Source organism: Prenolepis imparis, unplaced genomic scaffold (genome assembly GCF_030444845.1).
Source record: "Prenolepis imparis isolate NDT839.2.m4 unplaced genomic scaffold, iyPreImpa1.0 SCAF_12, whole genome shotgun sequence".
Classification (NCBI taxonomy): Eukaryota; Metazoa; Arthropoda; class Insecta; order Hymenoptera; family Formicidae; genus Prenolepis; species Prenolepis imparis.
Genome location: NW_028141170.1, coordinates 13,462,678 through 13,475,272, shown reverse-complemented (window position 1 = coordinate 13,475,272; position 12,595 = coordinate 13,462,678). Strand labels below are relative to the sequence as shown.

General features: G+C 34.7%; 1 pseudogene; it reads left to right on the top strand.

The window, feature by feature from the left end:
• The first annotated feature begins 8,389 nt into the window (after nucleotides 1-8,389).
• LOC145944218 (uncharacterized) lies at nucleotides 8,390-9,785 on the top strand (annotated as a pseudogene).
• The last annotated feature ends 2,810 nt before the right edge of the window (nucleotides 9,786-12,595 follow it).

The window sequence follows — 12,595 nt, the reverse complement described above, 5'->3', positions numbered from 1 at the left end:
TATCACACTATATCGAACGTGAATTCCTCGAATAATAAATTTTACTTTGGCAAAGATGACGCGGAAATTACGATTCCCGAGGGATCGTACGAGCTGCAAGCGATACATGAGTTTTTGAAACATGCAATTTTACGAAAACGTCCGCGACACGCTGTTCATGACGATGATAAAAAACACGCTGACACCACGCATATTCGGACGAATGACGACGGTGACTTTGAAGATGGAGAATATCCGATAGTGCTCCGCGCTAATTATAATACGATGAGGAGCGAGATCAAATGCGCCTACATAATGAATTTTAGCAAGCCTAACAACATTGGATCGCTGCTGGGATTCTCGAACCGTATACTGCAGCCGCGAAAATGGTATAAGTCGGACATGCCGATTAATATTATCAACGTGAACATTATCCGCGTAGAATGTAATGTGACCGCGGGCGCGTACAGCAACGGCAAACTCGTTCATACGATACATGAATTTTCACCGAGGGTACCACCAGGATATAAGATATCGGAAACACCGGCGCACATCATTTACCTGCCGATCATCGTGCGGAGCATTACGGATTTAACGTTACGCGTTGTCGACCAGGACAGACGATTGCTCGATTTTCGAGGAGAAGAGATCACCATTAGATTGCACGTACGACGACGACAGCGATAACGTACGTGTGCGGCGTATGAGATGCTCGTGTTGAACGGATCGAAAGATACGAGAGATAACACAATCTTTACGGAGCCAGCGACAACAACAACGTCGACATTCACTAATATCCAATCATCCGGTTGCAGTAAGAAAAAGAAACTGAACACATCAAACGTTGCGTTTTTACAATCTTTGGGATTCGCGGTGCGAAACATCTGAACAATGACCGACATCCTCAACATTGGAGACCAATCTTCGACGATCGCATCGTCAAGATCGAGACTCACACGTACAACCCGTTCGCTAACACAACATTCGGACACAGTGATGAGATAAGAATACCCATACAACAACAGGATCTGTATACGTTGCCGTATGAAAGTTTCCTATACATCGAGGGAGAACTAAAGATAAATAAACCAGCCGAAGGATCTGCTGTGATACTGGGAAATAATTGTGTCGCATTCATGTTCGATGAGATTCGATACGAACTCGATGGCGTGGAGATTGATCGCAATAGAAACGTGGGAATAACAAGTTTGCTCAAAAACTATGTAACGATATCATCCGATAGAAGCGTGATTATGAGAAACGCCGGCTGGACTGATCCGACTACTGCGAATGGAAACTTCAATTTTTGTGTACCGCTCTACATGTTATTGGGATTTTGCGAGGATTACAGACGAGTGGTGATGAACGCTCGTCATGAGTTAATCTTAATACGATCGCGCAACGACAACAATTGTCTGATTGGAGATTCGACGCTGGAGCCTGTGATCAACATATTCAAGATACAATGGCGAATGCCGCATGTGTTGTTGAGCGAGATTAAGAAGCTGTCGATGCTGCGCGCTCTGGAAAGCGGTCATTACCTCAGCATGGGTTTTCGCTCGTGGGATCTGTATGAGTATCCGCTATTGCAGCGTTCAACCAAGCATTCATGGGCCATTAAGACAGCGACTCAGCTGGAGAAGCCACGATATGTTATCTTCGCTCTGCAGACAGGTCGGAAAAACATCATGTCTGAGGATATGAGTCGATTCGACGATTGCAAGATGACCAATGTGAAACTCTATCTGAACTCGGAATGTTATCCGTACAACGATATGAATCTGGATTTCGATAAAAACAGATGGTCGATTCTGTACGATACGTATGCGCGTTTCTGCAAGAACTATTATGGATACGAGTATCTCGAGCCGAGTCTCACCGTCTCAATGTTTCTACGTAACGGTCCGTTCGTGATCATCGATTGTTCTCGACAAAACGAATCGGTCAAGAGCGCAACCGTGGATGTGAGATTGGAATTCGAGTGTAAGGAGAATGTGCCGATGAATACCACTGCGTACTGTCTCATCATACATGATCGCGTGATCCAGTACAACCCGTTGACCAACGTTGTGCGCAAAATCACCTAAACACACCAACAATTTAGAGAGAGGGGGAAGCATAGCAGAATATAAATCAAAGTGTTATGAGATAGTTGCCATTCTTCTTTTTAACTGATACATCGAAGAGAGAGATCTCGTCATGTCCGTACCAACGTTTGTGGATCTACAGGGGTTTATCCTCAATAAACAATTCATTGTAAAGGAAGCGGCAATCCTGAGAAGAGGATTTATTTTGTCACATTATTTTTTCGCATGTCCTGTACCATGGAGTGTACTCATAAAATCGGAGAGACACCAAGCCTCATGGTTGACTCGAAATCATCATGGATTGCAATGGGAAGATGGAAACGTTCCATACAGCATGGCTCAGCGTTTGATTACAACAGCTATCATTGGTGGACCACATGAAGAAGAAGAATCCATTCTCGTATATGTAAAAGGACTTGAGAAGCGAGAATGGTTAGCCGATATATTGGATGATGCGGGAAACGGTTTCATTATTGAGACCTTGGATGCTGATTACGACGATATTGAGTCTCTAAATAATCTAGATGTTAAAAACACTATGCGATGTGGAAAACATGTTAAGAATTGCGCATTACAAAATGTATTCAAAATATTTAACTGGTGGTCGCAACGCCAGAAAGAATTGCAAGATTTGGAAAAATAAAATATTTAAACATTAATGTGTTTTATCTCTTATTCCCCTTCCCCAATCCTTTCCTCACGAATCGTTTCTAAGAATTCTTTTTATCCGAGTGCCGTTTCCCCTTCTCCTAAATTTCATAGCGCCAATAGTATTCTAGAATCTCCCACCACATTTACCCCACTACTTTTAAAAATAAGCGTCACGTATATTCTTAATTTTATACGATCAGTGTAGCGTTAACCGTTCATACTGGTGGTTCACTTTTAAAATCTGGAAATATGTACTACGCTAAAAGAAGCAGTGGCTCCGGCAGACCTGTGAATAATTACGTCCCGAGTCGTGATGACACTCCATCGTTTGAGAATAAATGTGACGAGTAAGTTTAACTTCTTTCCATCTTTATATTTTTTTTTTTTTTTTTTTTTTTTACAAATTGTATTATTTTCAAACTAATTTCATTTTTACAGCATTTCATTGGAGCGTCGTGCGGTTCGTATACTAGGCAGACGATACGCATTGACAGCTACGGAATTTAAATTCCTTGAAATTGGTATCAAAGTGGATCCACCGAGTTACGTGGAAATCGCTATAGGAGATCATCGAGGAAAGGAACTGATACTATCTCTCGAAGCGTAGAAAGGACTCTACGAGCAACGTCACAATATTCAGAATCTGCTTCGAAACGATTTTAAAGATGCCTACAGTTTTATAAGCGTTGGACCGTTAACAGTGCGAGTTCGTACGATTAACGACGCCAAGTTAATAAGTCTTGAATCTTCAAATGTATGCATGATGATGATCGAATCGACGTTACACCGTATGTTCGATCTCGATCCTTGCATTGATGTAACTTTTGACCGATTGGTTAAAATTACCAATACAGTCGATATCAAGTTTACGCAATTTTCAAATATCGCGTCCAATGTAACGAATCCTAAAGAAGTATCAAATGTAATACGCGCTAGCGACGCCTTCAACAAGCATCAGCTCATCGATTGCGAGCTGGCAGCTTTAGTTTTTAGTCCATAATATGTAAGAAAAAAAATATTTAAAAGAAGAATAAAGAGTTTTTAAGTCTAAATTATGATGTAATTTCTTTGCATGCATTTCCATTCTCCATCTTTCTCCCACCCGTAACCAGTCCCAGCTCTCATACGTAGCTCGTTGCACGGTCCTTGTGGGGGATGACGTCATGCGGGGTAGGGGGAACGTGACGCTAGAGACTGAGAGGCTAGGGATCGCGAGACTAGGGACTGAGAGGCTAGGGATCGCGAGGCTAGGGACCGAGAGGCTAGGGATCGCGAGGCTAGGGACCGAGAGGCTAGGGACTGCGAGAGAGGTAGCGCTTAGGAGAGAAAGAGAGAGCGCGAGGTGAACGCGAGAGAAAGAGAGGGTGTGAGGCGAACGTGAAGGAGAGAGATGTTGCGGCGAGGAGAGAGAGAGAGAGAGAGATGACGCGAGGTTAGGGACTGCTAGAGATAGCGCTTAGGAGAGAAAGAGAGAGCGCGAGGTGAACGCGAGAGAGAATTTTTAATAATATTTTAATAATATTTTAATAATATTAATATATAATTATTTTATAATAATATTAATATATAATAATTCTTTTATAATATTCTTAATATAGATGGAAAGAGGAATTATTCTAAAATAAACTATATATTTTTTAATATTTAAAATAATTTTTATTCTTAAAATGAGTATGCGTAATATTTATAATTTTGTGTGTGTGTGTGTGTGTGCTCGTGCGTGCGTGCGTGTGTGTGTGTGTGTGTGTGTGTGTGTGCGTATGAATGTGAATTTAAAATTTAAAATATAAGAATATATAAGAATATAATAATATAATATGAATATAAAGATAAGAATATAAACACTAAGAATATAAAGATAAGAATATAAATATTATAATATATAAAAATTTTTAATGCGTCGGCGGCAAGCGGAGGAGCAGCGGCTGGGCAGTGGTGGCGGCAACGGTGGTGAGGCGGTCGGGCGGCTGTGCCGACGATGGTGGGGGTGGCAAGACGACGGCCGTGGGACTACTGCGAGGGGTCCCTTCTGTGACAGAAAAAAAAATTTTTATTAATTATTTTAACAATTTTTAAATTAAAAAGAAATACTTACAACACACTCTCAATCTTCGTCCCTCACATCCGACTCATCGATTTCTAAGTCTGAGTTCAGAATATTATGTTCTGGCGACTCCTCCGATTCGGATGGCAACACATCTGAGTTGGATGGTAATAGCAATAATGGCCATGGTGGCAATGTCATATTCATTGGGTTCCTACTAACTTTCGGTTGTCCACTTAAAAAATGCAATACCTTTTGATATCGACGCTGAAAACACGCGATTCGGTTGTGTTTAGATGATGTGACGCAGTTACATACGGTAGTTCCCATTAATTTCCTTTCATGAGATTGCAGAAAATGGGTCACATCTCTTGCTTGAGGTTTTTGCACATCAAGTTCGCGATTTCTTAAATAATGCACCATCGAAGTCACTGGAATGTTCTTCAATCTTTCCTGAGACGCCATCTTCACTTTCAGAATTCTCACTTTAAGTGTCCCAGCACAATCTCCCAAAGTTTATTGTGTGCAAATAGGGCACATATTGCATGGAATTATTATATACAATGGATTTCTACAATTGCAGCACGATCGACTCTCCACTGCGTCGTGTAATTGAATCACATGCTTCCGAACAGCATACATGTGCCCGAAGTCTTGAATAGAGATCATACATGTAGTACATAGAGCTTGATCAGTACCCGTCGAATAATAAAAGTATATTGTACAAACTTTTGTACGTCCGTTTAGCGCAAGAATTTGTGAATTGTCCACTACCTTGTCGTAAATATCCGTAAGGTCCTCACTGCAATTACTAATATAATTACTGTCATCCGACAGCGCGTGATCTTCGTCAGACGACTCGTCTAATATCGTTTCGAAATTATTATCATTTTCCATTTCTTTTTAACTCACTACACTGTGCCACTGACACTTCGCATAGGACACTTTAACTCGTCGAATGCTAAAGACTTTTTGACGCGGAGACAGACTCTCTCCATAAGTTTCAACCCCCATCCCTCTCAAAATTATCGCAATTCTTCCTTAAAAAGATATTTAGGAAGATGTTTCGCTCTCGTTTACGACCGATTTTCTGCGAGGGTACAAAGCAGCCGAACGTTGGCGCCGATACGTTGCATTCTTCCTTAAAAAATATTAAGAAAAATGTTTCGCTCTCGTTTTTATGGGAGATTTTCCGCGAGGATACAAAGCTGCCGAACGTCAACGCAAATAGGTAGAGGCCTATTAAATCACGTTTGACATGTTCGTCGCAGCGTCGGCTTAAAATCTTCATTCCTTTCCTAATGATAAAATGTCCATAAAATGAAAAACATAGTTTTAATGAACTCTAGAACGCTCCGTTGACGAGCAGCCGGACATCGGCGCTTCCATAATAAAATTATATTAACGAGGGTACAAAATTGTCAATCATCGGCGCTTGTTCTATACCTTTTTGGGGAAAATGTCTAAGACCCCTCATAAAAAAGTCGTAAAGATACCATCTACAAATATTGCACTCAGAAAACTCCCCCTCCTTTGTCGAAACATCCCCCTCCACCCGCGTGACGTCAGCCCCCGCGCCTACGAGATACCCCCGCCCCGCGTGACGTCATACCCCTCGCCACGGAGAACCCCCCGCGCCCCGCACCTCCCTCAGAGGACCTGGGTTAGAACCGGCATAGTATTCCTACTTGTTTCACCCCTTAAAACTCAATATCCGCACATATAAAAAAATACGTGTCTTTTAGATTTGTGTATTTAACAACATATTTGAAGAAGAATCAAATCGGTTCCGGACAGTTGTGACATGTCCCTTGTAAGTAACAGAACAACTGCATAGTTGACTGCTGGGCGAGTTATATAGCGAAAGCTGTTTTAATGGTTTTATTGAAGGTGCATTGCAAACACGTAAGTAAATGATACAAATATCTGTAATAGTTATACTTATTGACTGATTATGATTAGCAATAAGCATTTACATCTAATAAAAAATATAATTAAACAGGCCTATAAGAACATCGGCCTGTTTAATTATATATTTCTTTGATTAGATATAAATGTTTATATCATAAAAATGTTTGATTAAATATAAATTAATCTAAATGTTGCTATTTGTTCACAATTAAAATTTATGTTATTTATTTTTGTTGCTTAATTTCTATTTCAGCACTTCATATTTTGTTGAAAAATAGACCCAGTCTTTCAATACTCGATATTTTAATTTGGTGAAAACTGCTTGAGCTATCCACTGATTCTGTTATATTGTGGACACGTAAGTTAACATACATTGCATATTCTAATTATTCAAAATTATTTCTATAATTTATATATATGTGTATGTTTAAAAATAATAATTAATATTTTTATACACCAATTAAATTTGAAGAAGCAAATATGTTTGGAGAAAATTATATGTTTATTACATTTTATATGAATATTTAACATTTTTTAAATTTAATTTAAATCTATATTTGATATAAAATCTGAAATTTTTTCTCATTTTTGTTTTTTATCTTGAAAAATCAAGAAATTCTTATGAAATTGGATTATTAAAACTCAGAAAATTTTTTTAAAAATTGCTTTAATCATTTTTTATTTTTTTTTACTTTTTTACTTTTTTTTATTTTTTGTTACTGGTACGGCAATCTGTTAGTACCATTATTGACACTCATGATTATATTAATTCTCTAATTTTTGTTTATATTGTCAAAATTTTGATTATTTAGAAAGTTTAACATTGTATCAAATATAAGTAGGTTCTATATTTTATTCAATACATAAATATTTACTTTAAAAAATATATATATTTATAAAGAAATATAAAATATTTTTTTTAGGTTTTTCTGCTTTTTTATGTATATTTATGTATTTTTATTTTGATGTATATATTTTATGTAGAATATAAAAGAGCGGGTACAATTTTTATAATATTTGTTTATAAAGGCATAACTTGCACTCTACGTTTACCACGCTTAAAGATATTAGATATTTAACACAAAGACGAAGGAATCAGATTATTAATCAAGATTTGCATAATGAAAATTCTATTTCATTACATAGTCAAGATGTTATTTCGTATTCCACTTTATCGAATTTAGCATCTAATGTAACAACTACAGAACAAGCGGCAAATATAAACGTAAATTCAGATAATTTTTGCACAAATAATATATCATTTGAAGATATAAATCAATCGGAGGAATTATCAATAGAAGCACAGCTTGAAAGCAATGAAATATGTATTCCTGATTCACAAAATAATATACCTGTATTGACAGATATTTTAAATAATAAGTGTAACGAGCAAAGCTTACGGGAAGACTTACAGAGATTAATTATTGAACGTAATATTCCTCACAGTACTGCTAATGAATTACTTCGAATATTAAGAAAGCATGGTCATACAGAATTGCCCAGTGATATTAGAGTTTTGGTTAATACACCACGTAATGCATCCGCAAACATAAAATGTATGGGTAATGGTCGTTATGCACATTTTGGCCTTACTTCTGCTCTGGAGCGATCCATAAAAATTTATTTTAAATATATTAAGACAAATGAAATTAAAATAAATATAAATATAGACGGTTTACCAATTTCAAAAAGTTCTAGCAGCCAATTTTGGCCCATTATGACCTCTATTGAAGATATTGGTATTAATACATCCCCATTTGTAATTGGTGTATATCATGGCATGTGTAAACCGAACGATGCGAATGATTTTCTCGCCAGTTTTGTTAACGAATTTATGTTTCTCTCTGAAAATGGTATAATTGTTTGCAACAAGAAATATAAAGTGAATATTAATGCAATACTTTGCGATGCTCCAGCTAAATCATTAATAACATATACGAAAGGTCACACAGGATATTTCTCGTGTTCTAAATGTGTACAAGAAGGAGATTTCGTATGCAATAGAGTAATTTTTCCTGAAATTAATAACATTTTACGTACAGATGATTCATTTAAAAATAGAACTCAAATTGAACATCACACAGGCGACTCTATATTGGAAAATCTTCCCATCGGAATGGTTTCACAAATTCCGCTTGATTATATGCACCTTATTTGCTTAGGTGTTATGAAACGGTTGTTGCTATTATGGATCAGGGGAAATAAACAAAACAGATTAAGTAAAGAAAGTATTAATTCAATTTTGCAATATTTAATGGATATTAAACATAGCATTCCATCTGAATTTGCAAGGCGGCCTAGAACTTTAAATGATATTGATAAATGGAAAGCCACGGAATTGCGCCAATTTTTATTGTATACCGGAATAGTAATTTTGAAATCAATCATATCTCCGATTTGGTACAATCACTTCCTTTCTCTTAGTGTTGCGATAAGAATAATGGCTAATCCTCAAATATGTACAAACACGACATTTCTTGCTTATGCACATTCATTACTATTATATTTTGTATCCAATTACAGCACTATTTACGGTGAACAATATGTATCACATAATGTTCATAACCTTCTTCATATTGCTAATGACGTAAAAACCTTTGGCTATCTTGATAATTTCAGTTGTTTCAAATATGAAAATAATATGCAGAAGATTAAAAAAAAATTGCATCACTGTGGAAAACCCTTAGAAGAATTATCAAATCGCATATGTGAAGAATCACAACAACCAATTATACAATACCCTATCATACATTATCCGATTGTTGTATATACAAAAAAAAATTTCATGTTTTCAATATGAAAACTTCAAAATTGCAATAAATGAAAATGATAAATGTGCATTACTTAATGATAATTCTGTAGTTTTTATTTTGGATATATTTAAAGAGGAGAATACATTATTTTTTCGTGCAAAACGTTTCTTAAATCCAGAATCTCTTTTTACTGTACCATGTGCTTCGGAAAAACTGGGTATATTTGTCATTTTAAGCACAACTGTTTCAGAAACTATAACAATTCCACTCACTGCAATAAAACAAAAATGTTTAATATTGAAATATATGAATCAGGTTGATTCTTACATTACAATACCGCTTCTTCATACTAATAATTAGATGCTTATTATTATATTTTTGCTGTATATTTTTATGCTTTACCGGGAAAAAATCCTAAAAATATATTATATGAATGTCATTGCAACTTATTCCTTTGTCTTAATTGTAAATACTTCCTAACATTGCATATTTGGAAACGCGCAAATTTTATTCATATGAAATTGATCAAACATTTATAAGGTGAGTCGAATATTTACAAATATGTCATTAATTTTTTAATTTTGCAATGCTTTATGTACTTAAATCTTATGCATAAAATTTTAATTTTGATTGATCGATAATTATTAGCATATAAAAGAATTATTTTTTAACAAAAATTTCTTTTTACTTTTATTATTTATTAATAGAAGAAAACGTTGATATTATATGATATCAAATTTGATATTAAAATTGTACAAATTTTTACATTAAAGCAATCTATTTTTTTTACAATGATTTTGCCAATATGATAGTTGATGTCATTAGATGTACATATTTTAATTTGTGAATTAATTTACACATATTATTTCTTTTTATAGAAAAGATAATGGATCGTGGCGAAACTGTCGGAAATAAGAAATATTCTGTTGTAAAATTTCTTATAGATAATTCATATTCAGAAATACCAACATCATGGCTTATGCTCGATGGCAATAAAGAAAAGTGTTTGTGGCCGCCACGGACAGCAAATACTGCATCTCTAATAGCAAACTGCACAAGTCCAAATTTGGAAACTTGGAACTATTATGAAGTTGATGTCATAAACCACTGTAGTAAGTACTTATGCATTTATATCTTATGTGTGTTTATGATTATATTATGTTACACTATTAGATCAAATAAATTTAAAACTAAATATATTTATTATAATACTTTTATTATTATTATTATTATTCACGTATACGTGGAGCTTATTGTAAGTATATCAATTTTTTTCTTTATTATAGCATCCCTGGAATCTGCAAGAAAAAGTGCAGCCGATTCCAATTACCAAACAACCGATGAAGACAAATTTGGACATGGCAAAAGACAACATATCTCATACAATCGATACAGCAGTGAAGAAGAGGAAAGTGATAACTCTGTACCTCGATGTAAGATTAAGAGTATGTATTAAAAGAGATGTTTTATTATTGATACTTGATATAAAGTGTCAATTTGAAAATTAAGAGTACTTTTCGATTCACGCATGATGCGCATGAAGTGACAGAAAATCTATAATATGCGTGACATGAACTATAGATTTTCTGTCACTTCATGCGCATCATGCGTGAATCGGAAAGTATCCTAAGTTATGCATTATTTTCTTGATTTCCTTATTTTACTTAAAATGCAGTCTAATTTAAATATCTTTGCATCTCTTATTTTAGAATCTCTTATTTGAAACTATATAGAATTAAAATATTTGATATGTATTTATAATAACTAAAAATTTTTTAAAACGTTACATTAACCTAAAGATGAACCATTTCTGTAGATTAAAGGCCTGTGTCCACGATCCGAGAACTCGGTCCGAATTCTAGTTCCGAGAAATGGTGTAGCCAATTAATTTGCAGCTTTTACGGAAAAGCGGAGACTAGAATTTGGACCGAGTTCTCGGATCGTGGACACAGGCTTTAACAATTATCTTGTTTTTTGTATGGCGGTTTTTGCAAAACAGAGATAAAAGTGAGATAACATCTTAGTTTTTTAAGTGCTATAAGTAAAATGTTTAAAAAATAATATTTCGTACAGGGAAAGCAATCAATACAAATAAAGTTATTTCTACTTTTCCATCGTGTCCAGACAACTTAACATTCAGTAGTATATGTGATAATAATGAAGTTGAAAGCGTGAAAAATGTTACTGATACAGTACGCAACATTCCACTTTCACAACCTTATTGTGGTATGTAGTATGTGATATTATTATAATATATGATTTTATTATTATAATATTTGTATATTATTTATATAATATTTACATAATATTTGTATATTATATTTTTAGAATATATAATAAAAAATTATGAAAGGTTTAGCTCGAAATGTAAAACATGATTGGATTGAAGGCCTTTAACGAGCGAATAACATAAGACAAAGTTTTAATTTTATTGATATGAGATTAACAATTATTTTACAGGGAACGTTTCGACGCTTACTTGCGTGTCTTCAGCCGCAAACATTGAATTTAATATATATGACGCGTGTGTGTTTCATATGAAAATCATTACTTAGCAGTAAGAACGCTGGTGTTAACGCATTGATTTAATGAGGACCGTTGTCATGTTCGGAAAGTCCTTTAAATATAATTTTACAGTGTGATTAGTTTTTTGAGTTTGTTGGAAATAATTTTTTTCTTTTCTTCTTGTAACTCACCGGTTGTGTGGCATCTTTGTTATAATAGTGTAATGACCATATGTCAAGTTGAACTTCATGATAGTCAAACTTAAAATTGTATGTCACATTGATAAGAATTTTATCGATTATTTTTTGTATCCGTTATTTTGTATGAGCAAGTGTTATTACAGTCGAACGGTCGTAGACAATATGATTGTTGTGTACAAGTATATGACTTTATATATGATAAGAGGTAGACCAAGAGATAAATAAACATTTGAGAGTCATTTTTTTAAATTATCGAACAACGGAAAATACGAATCGTCTAAAATGTCCATGTCTTCCATTATATTGAGTCCATTTTCTTGTTTTTTTATGTGTATAGATTCCGAAATTAATCTTTTATAATAGTTGGTTTCATGATCTAATATTTTAATATTATCCCAATCTATGGTGTGTTTTTGATCTATTATATGCTGAGAGATTACGGATTGTTTGGAGGCGTGATGTTTT